At 40.6% G+C, this 25,215-nt stretch overlaps 1 protein-coding gene across 17 annotated transcripts in view; it reads left to right on the top strand.

Moving 5' to 3' along the window:
• The window catches only part of LOC129724438 (sex determination protein fruitless), a 658,376-nt gene that overhangs the window by 497,189 nt on the left and 135,972 nt on the right, over positions 1 to 25,215 (top strand). Inside the window, exons 1-2 of one of the 17 annotated variants that reach the window (XM_055679413.1) lie at positions 10,409 to 10,740; positions 22,072 to 23,132. The exons of 12 other annotated variants lie outside the window; for them this stretch is intronic. The gene's annotated coding sequence lies outside the window, so the exon portion shown is untranslated. Of the gene's footprint in view, positions 1 to 10,408; positions 10,741 to 11,306; positions 11,857 to 21,690; positions 23,133 to 25,215 lie in introns of those variants that run through there. 4 more of the 17 variants (XM_055679447.1, XM_055679421.1, XM_055679439.1 and 1 more) reach the window with 4 other exon arrangements.

The following is a 25,215-nucleotide window of genomic DNA, read 5'->3' as shown; positions in this document are numbered from 1 at the left end:
GCCCAGGTTCCTACACATGTCGGCTTGTGGCACATAGCCTTTGCGGGAACAGTTCAGCTTCTCGTAGAACTTTTGTGTGTCATTCGCACGGTACAGTTCCTCCATCGCCTCGCGATCTCGATCTTCATCCTGGCGCTTCTTCTTCCGTAAGACCGAGTTTCGCCTGTTCCGTGCGCGTCGGTAGCGCTCCATATTCGCCCTCGTTTGGTGTTGCAGCATTCTCGGTCGTGCTGCATTCTTCTCTTCCACTAACTGTTTGCACTCGTCATCAAACTAGTCGTTTCTCCTGTTCGGAACCATAGTACCAAGCGCCGCTACAGCAGTACTACCTATGGCTGATCGAATGTCCCTCCAGCCATCTTCAAGAGTAGCTGCGCCAAGCTGCTCTTCCGTTGGCAATGCTGCTTCCAGCTGCTGCGCGTACTCCCGTGCAACCTCGGCGTCCCGTAGTTGCCCGATGTTTGGTCGCGGTGGGCGACTTTGACGCGTGTTTCGCACCGTCGAAAGTTTTGAGCGCATGCATACTGCAACAAGGTAATGGTCCGAATCAATATTCGCACTGCGGTAGGTGCGAACGTTGATGACGTCAGAGAAGAATTTACCATCGATTAGAACGTGGTCGATTTGGTTCTCCACTTGTAAGTCAGGTGATCTCCAGGTGGCTTTGTGGATGTCTTTGCGGGGGAAGAAGGTACTTCTGACTACCGCGGGAGGCTGCAAAGCTCACACATCGTTGGCCGCTATCATTTGATGCGGCGTGTGGCTAATCGGCCCTATCATCGGTCTGTACATTGCCTCCCGTCCTATCTGAGCGTTCATATCACCGATGACGATCTTAACGTCCCGTTGCGGACAGCTATCATACACCTGCTAGAGCTGCGCATAGAACGCTTCTTTCTCATCGTCGGTTCTTTCTTCGTGTGGGCAGTGCACGTTGATGATGCTGTAGTTGAAGAACCGGCCCTTAATTCTCAACTTACACAAACTCGCACTGATCGGCTGCCACCCGATCACGCGTTAGCGCATCATACCCAGCACTATGAAGCCCGTCCCAAGCTCGTTGGTAGTGCCACAGCTCTGATAAAAGGTAGCCTCTCGATGTCCGCTGCTTCCATACCTTCTGTCCCGACCAGCAAAGTTCTTGCAGTGCTACGATTTCGAAGTTGTGTGGATTTAGTTCATCATCTATGATCCTGTCGCAGCCGTGAAAGCCTAACGATCTGCAGTTCCATGTACCGAGTTTCCAATCGTAGTCCTTATTTCGTCGCCTAGGTCTGTGCCGATTGTTCCGACTATACTCTGCAGCAATTCCTTCCGCTGATAACCTCTGGATGTCCAGAGGTGTCTTCCTCGCCGATCTCGATATAAATACGTTGGGCAACTGGGCGCGAATCTTGCCTACCACGAGACAATGATCCCAGTCGATGTATGGCTCTCGAAAGGACCGCACATCTATGACGTCCGAAAAGTGCCGGCCGTTGATCCGCATGTGGTGGATCTAGAAGTTGACCTCTTCATTGGAGTGTCTCCTAGTGTAATTTCGAATGTTCAGGCTTGCGAAATGGGTACTACAGATGGCCATTCCCCTGGCCGCGGCGAAGTTCACTAGCCTCAAGTCGTTGTCGTTGGTGTTAAAGTGAAGGCTTTCCCTACCAATAATGGGACGAAAGAACGCCCGATGACGATCTTTATTTCGTGTTGTGGGCACTCATTTCCTCAAGGATCTCCTTCTTTACGCCATCGGTTTTATCGTTTGTCGGCGTGTACACGTTGATTGGGCTGCACTTGAAGAATCTGTCCTTTATCCTCAATGCGCAAAAGCGGTTCATTTGGTTATCGAGTAGCATGAAACCGACGCCCCAGTCCGCTCTGTCGCCGCCAATGTAGTAGATGTAGTACTTGAAAGAAGTGCCCGCGGTCGGATAAGCCGCTCGGAATTCACGTTCTCAGGTTCCATGCCAACGCTGCTACCTCCACTTTTGCCTTCCGTAGCTCTCTGGCAAGATGCCCAAGCGTGCCGGTTCAAGCAGAGTCCCAACATTCCAAGTGCCAAGTTTCCAATCGCTGTTCTTTTTCGTTTGACTAGGCCTATACCGGCTGTTCCGATTCGTATCATTCTCTGGATTGCTCATAATATGTTAATGTCAGCATGCTACCTTACTAGGGCTGCGATGTCTAGTCTCTCGACGGGGCTGTCGTCGTGGGTGTAGCTAGCGAGACACCGCATTTCAGTCGCTGTTTGAGACGCCCATAACCAGGGGAACAGACGCTTAGGCAAGCTGCTCTTCAAGGAGAACAACTCCCCCTTCCCTGTCAGCATATGACCAAGTTTCCACCGGTTCACCGATCTTCCCTTGGTTGCTCGTATCCCAGTCGGTACCACGTGGAGGTAGGGATAGGAGTTGCTGGGCATTATGCTAGGGACACACTGGGGTCTATTTCATGCCGTACTAGGGTGTACTGCTGGTACGCTCCCAAGCGTTCAGTAACGTGACTGAATACACTCTGTCTCTATAATCATTTTTTTTGAGTCAAAATAAAATATTTTTCCCAATCTATGTTTTGATTTCTAAACGTATTTCATGTGACGTCATGCAGTTTTTATTACATCCCGGTACCTCCCTGTTACGTCACATATCGTCCCGATTTCCACATTCTATGTGAAATATTTTTATTTTTTTTCTTCAGCTATAATTTTTTTGACACGGCACAAATACAATTTAATGTTTAACGGCGCCAATTATATCTGGTAGCTTACTTTCTAAAGTATCTTAATAACTAAAAGCAAATTTTCTATCCTTGCTGCCGACTACGAGCTGAAACTAAATCAAACTTAAAGCTAGAATGTTTTGCATTAAAAGCACTGATTTTTTGTTTGATGGTTTTCCATCGCCATAGGTAAGCAGCATATTGAATATGTTCCGCTGCTGGGCCAAGATATTACGGACTGGCATGTTGGGTTGTCTCCCTCGGGACCTGAGAGTATCGTGCGGGTCTAGTTGCTGTTTCCGGATCCGGGGACTTAACGTGTTCTTGTCGTTTGGATATGTGAAATATTGTATGAAATCATTTTCAGTTCACAATCGTCAGGAGACAGTGACCTTAGCTTTCAAAAGACCATTTTACGAGACGTTTATGAATAAAAACCATACCATATCGTACGTAAAAGTAACTCTAACAGGGTTGATATTTGTTGACACTCTTGAGTGGAAGTGAAAAAAAGCATCCATAAACGTTATTTTTTTACAATCCTTTCAGAGTTCTCCCTTCCCGCTTTTAGCATGGAAGTGAACTGTCAAAACACCTCATTATATTTCATGCCATGGAAGCAAGACAACAAAATCAGTTTATCAGTTAACGAAGATTCTCAAAGCATCGGTCAGTGTCAGTGAAAAAGTGTTTCGGTGTGGTTCATTTTGGTTGAGTGGACTGTTTGTTTTTCTTTTTCGCAATGAAGTGAAGATCATTTGGTTGGGTTGTCGTCAAATTTTATTCCGTAACCGTGAACGATGCGCGCGATCTATTTCATATGAGTATAACAGCACGTTACTAGGACGAAAATCTAGTGTATCTGAAAGAGTAAAAATTGAAAATGATTGGCTGTAATTTTCGAAGAATTTTGCTGGGGAAAATGACTTTTATCAGCACTGAACACCAATATCAGCAAAACCATTGTCTTCTGTCAGGTCGTGAAATGTTCCGTTGAAAATCACTTTTTCCTATTTGCTTCAACTGTCAAACTCAACGAAAGAGTATTCGAGCAGTTTTCATATAACTCAGAAAGTTCTCGAAAATGAAACAAACGTTTTTCAATTGAAAGCGACGGTTAACAGCATCATTACCACCTGATGAACTTTGTCAGGATCTGGTAGCCAATATGGCAATATAGTCAATTTGATGGCAGCTGGGAACGTAGATGCCTCTATGCTACAGTTCCTAAGGCGTCGTACACAAATTACGTAACGCATGAAGGGAGGGGATGGGGGGGCGTAGTCAGCGTTACTCATTGTTACGTAGGGTTTAGTAGAGACAGTTACATAACTGTGATGTTTGCTCGAAATTGAAAATTTCGGAGGGGGTCAGGCTGATCAGAGTTACGTAATTTTAGGGGAGGGGGGAAACATATCGAAAGTTACCTATCGTTACATAGAGTGTAGGGGGTCTGAAATCTAGATTTTTAGCGTTACGTAATTTGTAAACGACGTGGTACATTCTTCGTTAAATTATCGATGGCCGTTTTGGCGGCCATTTTAGTGAAAATTGTTTTTTTTTTCATGAAAATGCACTATTTCAAAAATCATAAAGCATTGAAAAACTCAAATATCGCAAAAACGGCTACGTAACAATTTAGATAATTTATTTTGACATGCTGAACAAAAAAATCAGCCAAATCGGCTCAGTAGATGTCGAGAAAAACTGGTTAAAAAATATGGTTCCGAGAAAAACGCGTTTAGAGTTTTAAACAACGATTATACTATAATAAATGAATAAATGAATAATTGTCTAGAAATGTGTTACTTACTATTTCCAAGGTCGCCGAATATGAATCTGGTACAATATTTAAAAAAAATGGCGAAACGTACCGCATGAAATACACGCGATCGAAAAACCGGACAACAAAATAATCAACACCAAATCAGCAAGTGCACAAATACTGCTGATTTATCCTCTTCGATTCACCACACTTTGTGTGTGTGTGTGTGTGCGCGTGTGTGTGTGTGTGTGTTTGTGTGTGTATGAACAATCAAAAATCTACAATAAACTTCGTACACACTGAAAATATCTTTTCGTTATTCTCTGTACGCACATTTCGTAAACATGGAATTCGTAGATTATATTGCAAGTAGATTGTATTGCAAGTTATCGAATAGAATTGCAACATTTCACAAAATTTGTACAATTCCGGGATGTACTTTCGTACGAACGTGAATAACAACGAACAAAAAAACGAAAGCACGCCTATTTACTTGAACGAAATTTTTGTGTTCTGTTATTTTTGATTTCGTAAAATGTATATTTTGTATGTTATTGCGTAGGCTTACTAATTTTTCGTACTATTTACATCCGGAGTGATTTGCGATAAGAGCGCAACTGCAAAAGATAAACATTGGGGAATATCAGTTTGAAAATTTGCAAGTACATTTTCAAATCGTAATTTCAAAGTAAGTGACTAACATTAAAATCAATACCAAAAATCGACATAAAATATACCTGGCTTATAGTTTCCTAACAATACTACATTAAATTTGTGCATTTATGGCTTAAATCTGCACTTTTCTTCTAACCTTTTTCTATTGAGCCTTAAAGTATTCTGACAACGAGATTCGCCCACCTCTATTTCGCCTTAAAGCATTCTGACAACGAGATACGCCCATCTTTCTTTCGCCTTGTTTTTATTTTTTCTCCAGTTGCGCCCGTTTAAATGCGCCTTTATTTTGAAAACAAAAGTTGATCCGCCCTTTACTGTCGCCTGTTTACGAAATATTTCGCAAATGAGCCCGTCGCCTCAAAACAATGTAAAGGGCCTAGTTCCAAAGTATCTTTTGTTTTGGGTAAACTGCTTTATCGCCCTTCACTAAAAGCTTGATTTAAATAATTTTATCGATTTATACCAAAGAAAGGATTCTTGCCATGAATTTCGTAAGTCTTTTCGAAACCAATAGTGTAATAAAACCATTTGTTTACATATTGTTAGTTGAGCCCTAATCGCGAATCACTCCGGACATTATGCAGCGTTTGTTTGTACGAATGATTGCGTTCATTTTTAAAACCTTTCGTTACGTTTACGAATACGTACTTTAACATTTCTGACGGAAGTACCCTCATATTTATTACGCATTGGTTTCGTTGCAGGAAACAACAAAATGTTTTGTACATAATACACACGTTTTCGTGGAATAAACTAATATATATTTTCAGTGCACTTTATTACCTGGTGCTTCTTGCACTTTGCGTATATGTGTGTGTAAATATATGTACAATATCGCACGCTAGCCTGGGGGGGCAATGCGGTCTCGATCAACTAGATTAGTTGAGAGAATTCGTTATCGATATTGTTTTCGGCACATTTTGCATGTTGTAGGATAAGTACAACGATACACCGTGCCCCAGTGCTGAGTCGAGAAAATTTCCAGCTCGAAAAGTTCCTCGACCTGATCGGGAATCGAACCCGATATCACAACCGTGTGGGAGAGCTAGCTGACCGACATCGCTAACCACAGAACCACGGGGACCACGTGTATTTGGGTTTAAATATGTCTGTGTAAATATATTTGTAAATTTGGGTCCAACTAAACGTTACTCATAGGATATATTTGGGCAGAAAATGCGCGTGCAATGTTTGAACAGAGCAATATAAAACGTCTCCGCTAATACTCCCTAGATGATCCCATACTTTTAGCTGTAACTTTTGAATCGCATCCCAAATAAGCAAAAAATGACGAAAATAGAAAAATAAATAAAAAGTTAGACTTAAACCTCATAAAATATCTGAAAATAACGATAAATTTTAAAGTTAAAATATTATAAAGGAACTAAACTCTCACCGTTCAAAACTAACCTATAATTCAAAATCAAGTCAATGTGGGTGGACATTTGGACAACCAAAACTGGAATATTAACTAGTAAATATAGAGTAGTAAGGGGCAAAATTACGCACGGGGTAAAAGTACGCATTGGCCTTTTCGAAGCATACGTGCAGAATAAACTGGCAACGTTGTATGAATTTGCAGTATTATAACCAGATCCATGTCATGGCAACTGTTTCCTGAAGCCGCCGCTGACGATGATGGCGCTAGTGTTAAAAATATGGTCTTAAGATCCGTTCATTGTGCCGCATCAGTAACACATGGTTTTTTTGAGTGCTTCTAATTATATTGAATGTAGGGTTGTTCGGAACGTGTTAGAACATATTTGAACGTGACCATTCATGTCTTGCACAAAATCCATAAAACTTTCGAAACGAAACAAACGTTCTTGACGCTTCGCATTTCTACATACCACTTGCAGCAACAGTTGATCTCGCATGAATGGAACTTATCTGGCTGTTTCGCGAGTACTGACAGCCTTTTGACGTATAATCGAGCCAGAGAGCCAGAGAAAAACGGCTTCAAGTAGAATGTATGGGAATGACGTTCGTGACAGGGATGTGATTAACGTCAGTTAATCACACATGTAAACACATAAGATTCTGTTTAAATGGGGCGAAGCTATGAGGAAAGTTGTGTTTTGAGCTGTTCTGATATATATTTCTTAGTTTTGGGAACTATGATTGACCTATTCGGAAACTACAGAAACTCGAAAACAACAGAGCCCAAAAAACTCTGGTATAATTGTGGTTTGTAGGGTGAATTTATTTTGCCGGAAATATTTTGATGTTTGTCATAAAACTCAAACCAGTTGGAAAACTCATTGTGGAGCAAAAGTACGCATAAACAGCGGGGCAAAAGTACGCACTGAGTGCCATGAACCATAATGAAAAAATGTGTTTAATAACGATGTTTTTGTAGGATTTGTGAAGAAAAAAACGATGTTTTTGTACAAAATAACTAGTGGTATGCGGATGTGCTTCGAAACTGGGATCTTACAACCATTGTAATAGTTTTGTTAATATGCTTTCAAAATGGTCCTTCCGGAATAGATAGGGGCTTCTGGAGGCCAAAGAAACAATGAAAAATACAAGGCCTAATACCATCCAATATTTATTTTCGCAACTGAGATAACGTCCACAGATCGAAAAATGGCCCAGACGCCATTTTGAATTTCAAGATGGCGACCTAAGATGGTCGAAAACCCTCCAATATGTGTATTTCCGTAATCGAGATGATGTCCAGAGACTGGATAACGACCCTAGACACCATTTTTGATTCCAAAAGGCGACTTTCGATTTCTAGAAAACAACAAAATATGATCAAATACTCAGTAATATGAGTATTTTCGGAATCGGGATGATGCTCTGAGACCATTAAATGACCCCAGGTGCCATTTTATATCCCAAGATGTCGACTTCCGGTTTCTAGGAAACAACCCAGAATGGTCGAGTACCCCCCAATAGAGTTTATTTCTGGTGGCTGCGCATCAGCCCGATCCCTGAAATACTCAAATTGGTATTCGTCCATTTTATGTTGTGTTCCGGAAACCGGAAGTCACCATCTTGGAATTCAAGATGACGTCTGGGATCGTTTTCAGGTCTCTTGGCCTTATTTCGATTCCGAAATAACTCATATGAGATGGTATTTGGTCAATTTTTTTTTGGTTTAATTTTTACACAAGGGTAGATTTACACAATATATAACATATTTTGTGCCAACTTAACAGAGGTCTGGCAGCACCCTCACAAAATTTAATAAAACTTTGTGGGTGTATAGGCTTTACCCTAAAAACTTTGCATATCTTTTTTAATGAAAATTTATCTGGAGTAACATTTGAAAAAGTCTGAAATTTTCAAACATTTTTTTAATCGATATATCTAAATATTGACTAGATTGATTAAATAGAATAAAGTTGTCAATGGTCCTCAAGAATTGTATGAAATTGTTGAAAAAGCTATATTTGAAATCATACACTGAAAACTTATTTTAAAAACAAAGAGATTTTAAAATATCGGTGATCTCAGATTTTTTTTTTCGAAATAAGCTTTTAAAGTAGTTAAAACTGGTCAACACAGGTGTGACCCTAAACCTCAAACTGGAAAAAAATTAGAGATTATAGCTTTTTAACCATTTCTGTGCATTTTGTAGCCACCAACATTTTTCCAGAGACTTAAATGAGTTTCCTCGTAAATATAACGTTGAAACGACGAATCCGGCGAGCAATTACTATGCGACACTTTGACGTAAGTTGCCGGATTCCTACACTGGCTAGAGGCACCATAATAACAAGACTGGTTGAAAGCTATAATCTTTCTCAGGCAAATATTTTGAGCCTTGGGCCAGCATTTTTTAATAGTAGAAACTTGTTTCATCATGTGCGATGCACCACACAAGGATGTATACGTCTTTTCCCTTTTGGAGATGTTTAGGAGTGTTGCCAGCCACAATTCAAATCCTTTAGGACATAGAGTCTAATACAGTGGTAATGCTTCTTCTTGATTTTTAATATATTTACAAAAATGAATCGAATGTTTTGTTAACCAGAGACTCGTCAGCTTGGATTTTATTGTGCCATCAGCACATTAATGCTACATTCACAACGCAGTTTATAGCCTAACAATAATGTCTGTCCTCGAAAAATATTTCAACAGAGCAACCGGAGAGCTTATAAAGTTGTCAGCAAAAAAAAATCAATCTTCAACCCGATAGATGGTGAAGTGTTTTTTCGACTAACCCCAAAAGCAACCGTTTCCGCCGAACGTCGATCAACCTAACATCTAAAATCGCTTCTCAACTGAGCTGCTTTTATTAGTTGCGAAATCATAATTGGTGAAACCGTTTTTTTCCTTCGTCGCAACATGTACGATATACTATTTGACGGTTTAAGCTAGAAAGAGTCCTGTAACATTACTTATAAAATTAGCTAATAGTTTGACCGATATCGGAGAATCTGTCGCTTTGAGTAGAACGGGGTAAGGCGGGGAAACGGTAGCGTTGAAAATTGCCGCACTCCAGTGCATCAGATTCCAAAAACAAAAAAAAGACAGCTGCGCACACACTGAGGCCCCAATCGTTATCATTCGGTTATCTCTCCCCTTCCCTTCCGCGTAGTGCACAACACGCGCGCGCTCGCACACACAAAAATATTTCGGAGGCCAAAAATTTTAGACAAGTCACAGGCGACCGAACGAGCGCGACCTGCAATTACTATCGCGATTTATTCCCTGTGGTGAGAGAAAATGTCGCTGCGCGAATGGGCACCGATGACGCACGGCGATTAAATGCGTTGTTGGTATTAGAAGCACGAATGCGCGAAAAAAAATGCTAAACCGGCAGCAGATTTTTTTTCTTTTTTTTCGTTCGCATTTATTTTTATGATTCTACCGTCAGCATAAACCGGCGCGGTCGGTGGAAGGGCCATTCATGGTGGGTGGATGGATGGGTTGGCAGGAGAATTTGAATGCGATGGGACGGAATGGAAGCGAACTGAGTTGCGAGTGAGCGAACGCGAGAGCGAGAGCACGAGCACCAGAAGGGAGAGGAACCGCGTGGAATCTCTCCGATGATCAATCGAAGGAGGCACGGTCGCCCGCGTGTACACGGGGTAGGAGGCAGACCTATCAAACCAAACCAAGTAAACCTCCCGGCTGCCACCCCGAAGCCACCGCTACCGCAACTATCACCACCACCACCGCCACCACCACTACCTCAGCAGCCTACCTACCGGTGGTGGTTAGCAGAAGCAGCAAACAGATCTCCTCCAGAGTACCAACCAGCACGGGACCTAATCTGACTGCGCACGGGAATTTGCCGAATCAGTCCCGAGCAGAACGTCCGCGGGCCCGGCACGGCATAAGTTCGAGGCAATCGCAAAAGCAGGAAGAGTTGTGCGTTCAACTAGAATATAACAAAAAAGTGCTGGCCAGGAAGATCGTAAAATTTTGCAAAACCGGTGGCGGTGGCGTGCGTTTTCCGCGATTTACGCGAGAAGAACCGGCGCGCAGAAGCAACGGGAGAAGTGCAATTTTTTTTCGCTCACCCGTAGAACACTAGAATCGGCGAGTTCTAATCTTTTTTTTTTTTTTTGGTTTGTTTCGGGTTTTGTGTGACGTGAACGTTTTTTGCGCTCAATATCGTGCGACGAAGAGAAGTGAGTGTAGTTGTGTCACCTTGAACCGTCAAACGGTGGGCGCTCTCGATTGTACTCGGAGGGACCGATCGAAGCGCCTAAGTACCGTCAAGGTTGAAGATCTCGCTTAACTACGTAGTTGCATGCATCCATGGGATTTGCTTTGATTCCATTTGCGAACTCTGCGACCAGTTTTGGTGTACGAATTTGCGCGATCACGTGTGTGCTCGCATATTCGGCAGTGTTTGGCCAAAGTGACAATCCCGTGCACGGTTACATGTGCATTCACACGCGTAGGATTCTGTGTGTGCGTGCGTGCTTGTTTGCTTGCGGTGGAGCAGACTGTCGTCGTAATGTTTGCAAATTTTGGGCATCAACCCGTCTCGTTTTCGCCCGCTGCGTCTAATCGCGCGGGACTTGTCAAAAAGGACAGCACAGTAAAAAATCGGCAAACTGGCCCCTCATCTTCGTTATCTTCGTATTCATCGTGACATCGAGGGCACAGCAGCTCTCCAGAGAGGCCTTGGGACCGTTAGTGTAAGCAGGAAGGGACGATATGCGATTTTGGTGTCTTAGAGATGTACACACACAGCACACACAGAAAAAATCAACCAAAAATGTGTGTCTAGTTCCTGCGCGCGGGGCGACCCCCGGCTATGTGATCAAGTCTCTGTGAGTTGTGCTCGGTGTGCGAAATATCTCGCGGTGGCGGCGATTTGAGCCGGGGTTGGACCCTTATGTGCAAAATCGGCACTCTCACTTGATCGCTCTCGAACAGTTTTAGTTTGCGTTGCGCGTCTCGCGGATGGTCATTTTGCGCGTTCCCTTGTAGAGATTAGTCCAGATGTGATTAGTCATTTGAAGAGAGCCCTTTTACTAGTAATTAGTGAATAGAAACCCTCAAGGCTACCTGCCCCGGAAACAACTACCTCTCTCTTAGGAACATAGACTTAAGTTGAAACCCGTTTTTAGTACAAGTGCCACAGTGAAACTAACAATCTACCTCGATTACGGGACTGAACCGTGTGGAATCTCAACGGTGGACGTTTGAATAGAGCCACAAGTGTGCAGTCTTTGGAATAAAACTCAACAAAAAGCAAACATTCAAGAAGAGCCCAGAACTCGTGACAAGTGTTAGTATGTACCCAGCAGGTTTAAGTCCCTTTTTTGCGCTCGGTCTTTCACAATCTCTGCGATCGTTTGGGGTTAGTTTTCGATCGCCAATCTCCACTGTTTCTGCTTCGTCTTGTTCCACCCAAAGTGGCCTTAGTGCGAAGTTGCTCCTCCTGGTGGTGGATTAGGGGTCCACTTGTGCGCCGCTCTAACGTTCGCTCGCAAAAATATATATATAATAAAAAAGCGAAAACAAGTTTTCTTCGCACTCGAACCTAACGGATTTTTGCGCTTTTACAACCCGCGAGCAGAACTACTCGCGTGAAAAAAATAATCGTACAGCCCAAAGAAAAAAATAATCGTACAGCCCAAAGATGGAATGGCCGGAGCAGCAAAAAAAAGTACGACAACTTGGACCTGCCTGCCTGCGGGGGCCAAGGAACGGCAGCAGCCACACAACAGCGCGGGGTAAAAGAAGTTTATTTTATCGTCCAATTTCGCCTATTCCCTTCGCCTTCGCGAAACTGGTTGCCCGTTGGATTGAAGGCAACCCAGCAACCGCCGAACCGAGAAGCGGGTTTGGGGTGACGGGAGTAACCGTTCCCTTTATTCGCTAAACCCGAAGAAAACTTTAAGACAAACGAATAGGCCAAATGATATGCGACGGACAGAACGCGTCACGCGGAGCGAAGAAAATGGCAAACATTCGCGAATCGCAGAAGGTTTGCTGAGCGATAAAAGAAAACAACGACAGCGATTATGCGAGCAGACCCCGTACACATATACGCAAAACATTCGCACATTCGGGTGAAGCAAGGAAGCGGCGCAGCAGCGGAGATTAGCGCACAGGATGCTTGGGAAAGATAGATCAGAGCGCCGCGGTTGACCCACTAAAGTCTACAAACAAGCGAGCGAGCAAGTGAGCCGGAAGGCCGCCGGCAGTTGCTTGTTCTGGGGGAAAAATTTGGAAATTTTCACACTTTGTTTTGCTTTTGCAAAACAACAAGCTAACGATCACGGCATGTGAGTAAACCAAGAAGCGAACAATTGATAAGTATACGGGGACACGCAGGGCCGGGCCGCCGTTGTTCGCCCAAAATATCCGCCAAGCGGTAAACAATTTGCGAATCCGACGGAATCCACTATGACATCCGTCCGGCTATTTATGGCTAGGTTTGGTGTTGCTCAGGATAACGGCACGCGCTGAGTTCAGATCTTTGGCGGAACAATTTGCGCATTCAATTGCGACTTCCAGCTGAGCTCGACCCTGTGTGTCTGTGGGCACAAAAATAGAATCTATCTGCAGCAGGGCTTTGTGAGAAAAAAATCTGCACCGCAAGGTCGCATTATCTTGGGTTTGTCAGTTTACGTAAATGAAGAGCCCTGATAAGATTGGCAAACGGCCGCTCGAAAGTTTTTGCCGCTTCACGTACACCCCGAAAAGGTTCAACCTTTATCAACAGTTTGTCTGTATGATGTAAGCTGCCGATGCTTTCGCCAGTTTTGGTGCGGCGGGTTCTGAAGTTTTTTTTTTAGCGTAAAGTTTACATACTCAAGTTAGAAAAATTGCAGGTTATAATCTGATAATGAAATGTGAATAAATGTGAAACTAATGAAATTTTATAAAGTCAGTCAAATTAACCGTGAATTTCCCGAGAGCAAGTAGGTTTTTTTTCGATGTATCAGATTCTTCTATGAATTATTGGTTTTTTTACGCAGAAATGCATGCAAAATTTCAATTCTCATTCCTATTGATATAGATAGGTTTAATAAATGATAAATGATGAAAACATAGTGTTAACTGGGAAATTTTGTGGGTTAATCTAGTAACTTTTTTATCCTGGAATTGGCCACAAACTACAACAGTGATAAAACCAAATTCGGACTTGTTGTGCTTTCGAATAACGCTCGACTCGGTAGGAATCGAAACCATCACTTAGAAAAGTCATTTCAAATGTGTCAACATCGATCCAGCATCGAAGAGAAATTTAGGCGAAATGACATACAGTGATTAAAATATTTTTTTTGAGACATTTTTTAATTAGTGAGATATTGAGTACCACTGCGACCAGTACTTTGATTTATTGTGGTGGGTTCTCTATTGCTAGCTTTAAGCCTTTTCTTGTAAAGACAACTACCTTCTGTTTTATTAGTTAACATTGCAATTGATGGCATTGTCCCATTGCGGTGTTATGCAGCGAATAAAATTCAAAACATTGTTCGGAGAGCTAGCTTATATTTTCCGAGGTTCTAGGAGTCCCCTATCAAGAAATTGGCGCCGTTTGGTGAATATTTTAAAGCATTACTTGCAATTTATTTCTCCATAAAACATGTGTGACTCATAGCTCGTACAGAACCGGGAAATTTATCATGTTGCATTGAAATACTATTTTTGATTCATTTCATACATGTTCTACTATCTTACAAATACTAGAAGATTCCAAGCACTTTATAGTTGGTCTCGAAATCAGATGCAGGTATAACAAGCCAGTCGTCATAAGTTCGAATCTCTTCTAGCAGGGACCGTTAGAGTCAATGCACACTTCGCTAGCCCCGCAATTGTCCTGTACACTAACGGTTGGCTGCAAAGTCTGTGACGAATCTATGTGAAAATAGTTGTACTCTTGAAATGACATGAAATTATTCTGAACAATTCAAAGCCAGAACTAGACAATATTATTATAAGTGTTTAAAAAACAAAGCGATTTAGGTTACAAATCGCTATCAAAAAACTAACAAGGCCCGGGGAAGATTAATGGTCGGTAATTGATCTCAAAGCTGCGGAACTATAACGACGAAAAACAAGCGAAAATCAGAGAAAATAGTAACAGATGCTTGGAATCGTCTAAGAATATTTGAAAATTATTTCCAAAAACTGGTGACCAAAAGCTTTGAAAATGATTTTAAATTAAATTCAAAGTTTATGAAATAATACCACAGTGCAAAAAAATTTAGTTTTTCCTCTGCTTCGGCTTCTTTGTATGATTTTTTATGTATTTTGATGTTAAGACAAATTTTCTAATTGGACCCATTTCACCTTAAAAGGCAACAATGGCGCTATTTAGAATTTTTAAGAAATCGAGAATTTTCAATGTTTTTTCGACGCCATTTTGTTTTGAAGCCAAATAATAAAAAGCTAAGGGTTTATCAACACACCAACTTTTTTTTATCTTTTTAAAAACCACTTGTGATTCATTTGTATGGGACCCCTCCCTTCCAGAGATGAGTGAGATATCAAATCACCATGAAAATATTTCCTGCTTCCAAAAACTTCCCCATGCTAAATTTGGTTTCATTCACTTGGTTAGTTTTTAAGTTTTGTAGATACTTGTGTTATATTTGTATGGCAGCTCTCCCTTCTAGAGGAGGGAGGTGTCTCAAACCAGCATAATAACCGTCTTCGACCCGAGAAACCCTTACGTACAAGTTTTCACGCTGATCCACTTATCTGCTCTTGAGTTAAATTGTGATTTGCGGACTTCAACTTATTTTTTATTATATAAAAAGATGTGTTATGCCTGGGACATTTCATTTTCAATTAATCGCAAAACTGTCCTATAGGCCATTTCTGCAGAGAGTCAATTCATTAATGTGATTCCATCATCAAAGCTGTTTGTTTTAACCTGTTGATCTTTCAGATCAGGAAATCGAGATAAACATGCTTGTTATGTCACAATGACTGCACGTAGTACTCGTAGGGCCTCCGTGGACAGTTTAGATAGCAGAGTAGACAAATGTTTACAGTTTAAAGACGACTCACGAAGGAAAATATGCTGCAATTTTGTTAAAAATCTTCGATAAAAATGTTTCTAGAGCCGGAACCAGCAGAAATCAAATTTCAATTTGAGGTCTGAAATGGCAAAAATAGTTCCGGTAGCAAAACATTTTAAGGCCTTTATGAATTATATTTTAAAATAATATGTTCTAATTATTGTAAATAAAATTTCATTTCGGTGTCAGGAAACACAAAACAAATTGCGGTTAACCTTTAACGAAGAAATTTTTTTTTTCACTCGGATCCCAGAATTTACGGGGTTTTAGGCGCACTTCAAAATTTAGGCATTCTTCTACGCGGATTCCGGGATTCCGGAGGTTATGTGTTTTCTTTGCACGTGGATTCCCGAATTCGAACGAGTTTTTTACGCGGATTACGAAATTCACGCAGGCTTTTACGCGAATTTCGGAGTTACGCGGTATTCTGTACGCGGATTCCGGAATTTATGCGGCTTTATTTCAACGTACACGCAAAAGTTGGACTATGTGTAACCACATCAATATTGCGTCTTGTTACAACATTTTTTGTACTGTTTCGGAACCAGCACAAGGAATGTGTGTTGTTCATAACGCATTTGTTGTTCTAGCGCATGTTCAATGTATTGGACGGCTGAAAATCAAATCACTTTTGCTAGTATTGCCATGATGATTTGTACTGGTATTAGTAATATTTTTCAGAATGCTGCTATCGTTAAGGCAGTGCAAGCAGTAATCAGCACTGATGATCTTGGTACTGACTAGGTTAATGCAAATATGAACTGATCGGTTCACTATCATGAATCCGGTCATTCAAAAACAGCATCGAATCAATAACAATTAAAGAGACATTGGATTTATTCCAAACATTTTGCATTTAACGACGATTCTGGTTTTATTCATATGCACTCGGTTCCACGTTTTTGGCACCAGTGTCAGTAAATTCTGTTGCAACAAGGCTCGCTATTGGCTGTCTCGGTTGCTGACGCTGATTAGGGATGCACGAGCCTTTGATACGCACCGACTCGCAAAAGTAACCGAGCGCCCCAAAACTGATCGTTTGCCCAAAACCGAAGTCTACCGAAACACGACGATTTTGTGTGTATTTTACATATGGGTCAATCCATACGAAGTGACCACGAAAAAGCACAAACTTGGACACGACCATCACAGATTTTGCTCAAAGTTGGGAGAATTATTCATCTACTGTCACTTTGGAAAAATCCCAAATTTGGTGTCGATTGGAATACCCCCCGCTCTGTTGGACCCCCCTGTTTATTGCAAAGTCACGCATTTTTTGTTCAAAACCTCTTTTTCCTTTTTCTTACAATTCATAGACGTAAGATGTCCGAAAAATACTGATAGATAATTTTAGAAGGAAACAAACCAAGGAATCCAGAAAAAATATAAGTTTTGAACGGAAGTGTTGCCAGATAAATTATTTTTCTATTTGAAAACTAAATTTACATTTTTCGGCAAATGCAGCCATTTTGATTTTAAATTTGATAATTTCATCGTTTTTCATGGAAAATTTCTCATAAGAAACTGTCATCCCGAAGTAATATGAGTCAATCTCGAGATATAAAATTTTTACGAAAAAAAGTTGTAAACTTCGCGACTTTGCAATAAAGAGGGGGGTGCTAGACACCAAAATTGGGATTTTTCAAAAGAGACAGTAAATGAACAATTCCTCCAACTTTGAACAAAATCTGTGATGGTCATGTCCAAGTGGCATGTACACTTCGTATGGAATGACCCATATTCTAATTTCGATCTCTGGTGGCCAATGTAATGCCAATCCAATGGCCAATGTATTCATTACGCAACTGTTGCGTTATCCTTTTGACACATTTGTTGTGCAAAGCCAGAGCATTCAATGTGCGTTTTGAGAGGACACATCGGTTGATGTAAGCTTGAACTTTTGCGTGTAGGTTTCAAAATTTACGCTTCTTTCTCGGATTTCGGAATGTATGCGGTTTTTTACGCGTGTTTCGGAATTCATAAATTTTCCACGCGCATTTGGAATTTACGAAGGTTTCATAATTCACGCGTTTTTCTGCACGGACTTCGGAATCTACACATTTTTTTCGCGAAATTCGGAGTTCACACGGATTTTTACGCTAATTTCAGAATTTTCGCGTTTTTTCACTGATTTCGGAATTTACGCGGTTTTTATACGCGAATTTCAGGAATTACGCGTTTTTTGTGTGGATTCAGGAATTTACGCGGTTTTTACGAAGATTTCGGAATTCACGCGGTATTTTTACACGGATTTCGGAATTTACATGGTTTTTCCACTCTGACTTCGGAATTCACGCGTTTTATAACGCACATTTTTCCGGAATGCCGGTTTTTACCCGGTATGTTTTGATGTATTTGCATTTTCAAACCGTTCATTCATTTTTATTTTACTTAATCCTATTAGGGTATCGAACGTCTTCGTCAGTGGTTTTCTTCGGCAGTTTTTCTGCAGTAATCTTATGCAAAAGAAGGCCGGAGAAAACCACTAACGAAGACGTTCGACACCCTACTTGATATTATTCTTTGATTGATTTTTTTTTTCGAAAATATTTAACAGAATTGATTCAAAACATTCAAAACGTGGATTTCGAAAATCACGAATTTTTCACACGCAATTCGAAATTCACGTTATATTTTCACGCGGGTTTCGAATTATTTACGTGAATTTCCGAATTTACGCAGTTTTCTTTACGAGAATTTCGAAACATACGCCCGGATTTCGGAATTCACCCGTTTTTTTACGCGCAATTCGGAATTTAGGCATTTTTCGGAATTACCGAGTTGTGTGCGCGGATTTTAGAATTTATGCGAGTTTTTTACGAGAATTTTAGAATTTACTTGGATTTCGAAATTAACGCGGATTTCGAAAATAACAGAGTTTCTACGTAAATTTTGGAAACTACGTGTTTTTCGCGCGCAGATTTCGAAATTTACGCATTCTTTAGACGGATTTTAGTATTTTCGCGTTTTTACGCGAATTTCAAAATTTACGCGGTATTCTTTACGTATTTTTTCCGCGGATATCGCAAATCACGTGTTTTTCTACACGGATTTCGGAATTTTCGCATTTTTCGCGAATCTCAGAGTTCACACGGATTTGTATGCGAAATTCGGAATTTATAGGGTTTGTATACACGGATTTCGGAATTTACGCTGTTTTTACACGCGGATTTTAGATTTCACGCATTTTTTTCGCGGATTTCAAAGTTCACGCGGTTTTTCTACACAGATTTTGAAATTTACCCGTTTTTTATGCGGAATTTACGCATTTTTATTCGCGGATTTCGGCATATCCGAGTTTTTTTATAAGGGTTTCGGAAATTATGCATTTTTTACGCGAATTTTGGACTTAACGTGTTTTTTCGCCCTCAGATTTCGAAATTCCCGCGGGTTTTTGACGCGAATTTCGGAATTTCGGCAGTATTTTTTATGAGGATTGGAATTAGAGAAAGGAAAATAAAGCTAGAAATGTTAAAAATACAAATTCAACTTAAATTCATCGAATTCCAATCTGCAGAAAATCAGAAATTCCGAAAAAGATTCTAAAATTAATTCTATATATTAATCCTTAACTACATCTTAGATTTTTATTTTAGTGGAAATAATTTCGAATGAATTTGATTCATTTTTAAATCATCACTCTAAATCAGCTAACATCCGGAAGAAATCATAAAAACAGTTGATGAAACTTTCGAGATCTGAAATGATAGAAAATATATACGAAGAATTGTCGTTGAGCTCAACAGCATTCAAAATGATTCTGAGTTAAATTCATCATTAATGAATATATATTGCGAGTTCTTCAAAAAGCAAAAACTGACTTCACAAAGTGCAGAAAAACCATACCAAAAAGAGTAGAAAGTCACCAACATCAAATCACTGTTAAACAGTTTAGTTGAAGCGGTGCAATAAATTCTGGAAGTCTGAAATGGCAGAAATTTTTCGAAGAATTGTTGCTCAAAATAAATTGAAAAGGATGTAAAATATGCAGAAAACATGAAGCACATAATGACTCTCAATTATATTTTAAGTTTAGTGGAGTGAATCAGTGGATATTTTGAGAAAACGTCTACGACATTTTTTGTACGTTACATGGAACACTTTACGTGGTGTACAGCGCTACCGAAAAGCCGTAGTTCTTCGAAAGTATTAAGCAGACAACTTTTTACGAGCGAAATTTTTTTAATGCGGACTTCCAGAGTACGGAGGGATGTCAAATCATTATAGAAACATGTCTTCTACTCTAAAATCCTCACATTCCAAATTTGGTTCCATTTGTTTTATTAGTTCTCGAAAATCGGTGCTTTATTTGAATGGGACCCCGCCTTTCTAGAAAATGGAGGGATGTTGAACCATTATAGAAATATTTCTTGCTTCCAAAAAACCCCTCATGCCAAATTTGGTTCCATTTTCTTGATTGTTTCTTGAGTTTTGCAGAAATGTGTGCTTCATTTGTATGATAGCCCTCCTTTCTAGAAAAGGGAGGGACCTCAAACCAGCATGATTACCTTCCTCGGGCCCAGGAACCTGTTCGTACAAATTTTCACTCCGATCCGCTGATCTGTTTTTGAATTAAATCGTGATTTGCGAACTCCAACTTATTTTTAATATACAAATTAATGTAATAGATTGATATATAAAAATATAGGTAATTCAATTGTTGTTACAATGCAACAGACGAAAGAAAAGCCTGCTGTGATTAGTAGTCTGGCCAACGTTTTGTCGTGTGTTGCCTTCGAAAAAGTAAAACAAGGCTTTCTTCAACCTTGGAAAGATAGACTTATGCTAGCGTTAAATTGATGCATGGATTTTAATCATTTAAAATGCAAGTTTTTGTTTACAATTTTTTATCGATAGATAACAAATACCAATATTCAGTTTTTGAAAAAACAAGAACGGATTCGCACTATTCAAAAAAGAAGAGGGCAATGTCACTAAAAGCAAGGAGTAAAATTAACGCATTGCTAAGATTAAACGAAACTTAGGCGATTAAGATACTGGAAGGACAAACAATTCAGTCAATTTCGCAGAGTGATTATAATAATAATTCATCCTATGCATGTTTTGTCTGCCAGTTTTGGCAAAAATGTGATGTGGGAATGTACAAAAAATCCGTCTGTGAAGAAGCTATCTCTTTTGATTGATGATGTACATGTTACATGTTGAACATTGTTGCCTTCTAAAAGATACAGTTTTTTTACTTGAAAAATTTGATCTCAAGGTCCAATCTAATAAAAAACTTTTTATCTTGAAACAGGAGGAGTTAGGAAAAAAGTGTCTCCGGCAAAGTTTTTCGTGATAACATTTTCTATAATTTTTCGAACAGTTAGATTTTGCAGCGTCACTAGCGGTGTAGTTCCGAACTTAACGTTATTGTCATTCTTTAAGGCTTTTAATATATTAAATTTCTTCTGAAGATAGTATTCCAAGAAAACCAGTACTTGGTGAGGAAATGATAAATGTGCACGATTTTGAGCACTCGTACCACTGTACATTGTCACGTTGTTGCAAATTGACAGTTCCAATGGAAAATCGCTGAGTGATGAAACATGAACTTAGTTTATGATTTCGACAAAAGGAAACTTGAATTTTCTTCTGGCGTTTGAAGAACTTTATTCTCAAGCATTACTTCAAAAGAGCGATCACTGATTAGCGTAATCGCTGATTGACTAACTGGAAATTGTCACAGCTAATTAGCGATTCAGTGAAATATCGTATATGATACTCATAGCTAAATGCAATGATACTGATTTATTGAATGTATGACCACGTACAGATAATGGACAATGGCGGTTCAACACGAAACAGCTTTTAATTTATCCGGCATAACAAAAACGTCAGCAATTAATTAACATTTTTGTTCGCTACATCAAAAGTATGCTACTTTTGTTGATCTTAAGAAATACCGCCGGAACACAAGCGCATCTACGTTAGCTTAGTTATGAAACTTCTGTTATCATCACTGTATTCTAATTGCGGTTTTTGCTGTTGTATTTGCTACTCCCTTTTTTATAATTCTTGGAATATTCGCTCCATTGAAACAAATATTTCACTAATTTTTATTTTTCATGTCTACGAATAATATTACAAAATCCGTTAGCTTGACCAGCATTACTCTGCTATTTTATCTGATCGCGCTATTTCAGGCCGAATATCCAGCTTACATCGCTCGGAACAAACATCCGTGCTAATTTTTTTTCTCCTGCTTGTCCCACGCGCAACTGTCCGACTGCACTTGTCCGCCCTGGCCACTCGAAGGCAGAAAAGCTGCCCCAAACGATCGCGCATCATCACGTAGGATCTTCTCTCCGCCGCGAGCCCACGTCACACACAGGCAAGCCTCCCGTTGTTCTGGGATTTTTTTATCCGCAGCTGTCACGTGTCCGTGCAAAAAAGTGCTCTGTTCACACCAATCCATAGACACAAAAATACACACTCTCAATCCCCAACGCAACTGTCTTCCCACAGGATCTGCAGTTTATCAGCTAACCCATCGGAGCGGTGTGATATGCTGTACTGTAGTAACAAAAGTGCACACACATCAGTGTTCAGCCCAGCTCGGCCATCTTTCTAATAGTTATCAATATAAATATATACTGCATTTCGAGTCCCGGCGACGAGTTCCGGCGGTCGTTCTGCATGTTATTTTTCTGCTGATCAGCCTAAACCCTCTGCCCGGACGCTACCACAGCGGAGAGAAGCGAGAAGAAAATAAATAAAACATCAGTTCAACTTGCGAAGTTAGTAGACCCCGTGCTCCCCGATCCCCAACGGGGACAAGTGGCAGAGCGGGAGTCGGTAAAGTGACACAACCTCAAACCTTCGAAACCGTCATCGAACCCAGAAGAGGAGAACAAGATAAAAATAGTGCGCGATGAGACAGACGTTAGTGCGAGTGAAATAGCGGATGCTCAGCGTAACCGGCTAACCATATAGAACGTTACGGGTGCGGTGGTGCGTGAAACGGTTACGGGGGTGTACGCAGCAGAGAGCACACCGACGACGAACCCAAAGTTTAACCTTGGATTATACATATTATTTTTTCGCAAACTTGTAATCGCTCCGTCTCTACCCCGCTCCGGACGCTGGTGCCGGACCCACACAGAGGGCGGCTTCTTCGCTCGAATCACACGTTTGAAAACACCACCAAAATCTACCTCCGAAAACGACGCGCGCGGCGGCAAAACGCGCCGCGATCGCTCGCTTGCATACCCAGCCACAGCCGTGTAACGAACACGTCGCGTCACAGCGACGCGTTTTGGTGTGTTTCTTGTTTTCGTTTGCTTCTTTGTTTCGTTACCCGTTTGGCTGTCGTTTTCGTCGTCGCTGTCAACGTATTATTTTCTATTCACCACGTTGGTTTTGGCTGATTTTACATTCACAACACACAACCCAAAGCGAAGGGGGCGACTGCGACTGGAGGAAAAAATTTGCCAAACCATCGACACAACCCGAGGCCACCCCAGTGGCAGATAGCAGCCAGCAAGCAGAAAGAAGCTGAGGAGATAAACTTTGTTGTAAAGCTGAAGGTAATTCACTTTTTTTCTCTGTATCATTACTAGTTTTAATTCTGCAGGGTTTAACCCGATGTTACCGATCTGGATCATGTTTGTTCGGTGTCTCTAGAGCTTGACCAAGCGACAATAGGTTCAGCTCCTTTAACATCGCTCGAGGCGTTGAAAATGATGGTAACTTTGATGATGATGATGATGATGATGACGGTGTTGAAGATGGTGATGAACGCCGCTGCCGAAAATTCGCTAACTGCTCCTAAACTGGGACTGGTTTTATTGCCAGTAATTTTGCGAATCTGCCATCCTTCTCCTCCTTCGCGTTGTTTTGCCTTCCTAGCCCACGAAGCGCAAACAGGCGAACGATGATCGACACTCGCAAGGCTAGACATTTCCGAGGCGGGGACTCGTGGAGCAATGATGATGGAGCGCTTCTTCGACCGGTTCCCCCGTACCGATGCCGTCGCTAGGTGATCTATGGTCGCATGAACGGCATTGGAGCCGCCGCCTTAGCCATCGCCGTTGATCGACGGGATCGCGATGTGATTGCCGACGGTTAGGCGTTCTTGGAAAGGATCTATCGGGTGCAACAAGCGTTGCATGTAAAATACCCTTTTGTCGCAGGTATTTTGCATTAACATTGTCGAGGCCTCTTGATTCAGTTCTGAATGAGATTGGTTCGCTGTGGATTCAAGTTCTACTGAACCTCGACATTTTTTTCTTAAGATTGTTTTCTACTCTTCTTTGAACGCGTCTAATTCATAACGTTACACTTCTCAAAAGTTAGCTTAAGATGAAATAAATTAAACGTTATGCCACCTTCACATTAAAAACTGAATTGAAAACAAGTCACGATTGTAGATTGTCGATTATTTTTAGCTACCCTTGTTATAAACTGTTTCCAGAGGTGTACGCTATTCCTCAACATCGCTAATTCAGTAATTAGTGACGCTCATTTTTCATTAGCGAAAACCATTCCGTACTGCGAGACTGCAAGATCACACTATCTTCAGTGATATGAGTGAGCATCTTCCGCTTATTTCATCGCTGCCATTTTTATCAAACACATGATAATGTTAAAGCTGCTCCTAATAAACCAATTGAAACTTGTAATAAGACTTCGAAAAAATCACTATGAATCTTCAGACCGTCTAAAAGCGGCACTGGGTTGTAGAGAGTTAATAATTTCATTTCTGATATTGGGAAAAAACTTAGCCGAACTGCTTACAAAAAAAAATTGATCATTATACGTGAAGTGTGTTAATAGCAACTAAAACTTATTCAGTCACAAACAGGCCCGGATTTGAGGGGGGGGGGGCGGCAAAGGGGGCAAATCCTCCGGGCCTCCCGATTCGAGGGGCCTCTTAGTCCTGGGGCGACTTTTTTTTGCTCGTCACCTTCCAGAACGTTACCTCTAAATGTTTTTAGTAAAGAGGGTCCCACAAACAAATCTGCCCCGGGCCCGTTTAAATCCGGCCCTGGTCACAATGGACAAGATATTTAAAAAAATATCTTAAAATACTTAAGATACTTAAAAAAAAAAAAAAATACTTAAAAAAATAAATTAAGATACTTAAAAAAATAAATTGGATATAAATTTCTTGTGAGTTGAAGACGCAATCCGTTCGTTTTCCACTCATAGGCGTCCATTGTGTCATTACGTGAAGTATTCTTCAAGTGTTCTCTTGAGAACTGTTGATTAAAAAAATCATTAAAAAAAATATGATTAAACTTAGAAAAAACTTAAAAAAAATTAAATATGAAACTTATTACATTCAGTAATATTTTGATAAAACTACCATGAAATATTGATAAAACCAATTCATAAACAATTTACTGATCTTGTACGTACATATTTAGTAATCTTTTTAATTACAAGTAAAACCACGCCAAATGATCAGAAAATACCCGAAAAATTATTCAAACAGCCTTCATTAAAATGAAATTTTACACGCCTATCTGACTTAGCAAACTGAGTATTTTTCGCGGATGACCATTATAACTAATTACTTTTTATGAGGGCATATGCAATTTCGCATAAGTTTATTTTGAAGCATTGCAGCTTAGAAACCTTTGTTTATATAGAAAAAACAGTCTATGA

The sequence above is a fragment of the Wyeomyia smithii genome, chromosome 1 (genome assembly GCF_029784165.1).
Source record: "Wyeomyia smithii strain HCP4-BCI-WySm-NY-G18 chromosome 1, ASM2978416v1, whole genome shotgun sequence".
Classification (NCBI taxonomy): domain Eukaryota; kingdom Metazoa; phylum Arthropoda; class Insecta; order Diptera; family Culicidae; genus Wyeomyia; species Wyeomyia smithii.
This window is presented reverse-complemented; position numbering and strand designations above follow the sequence as displayed.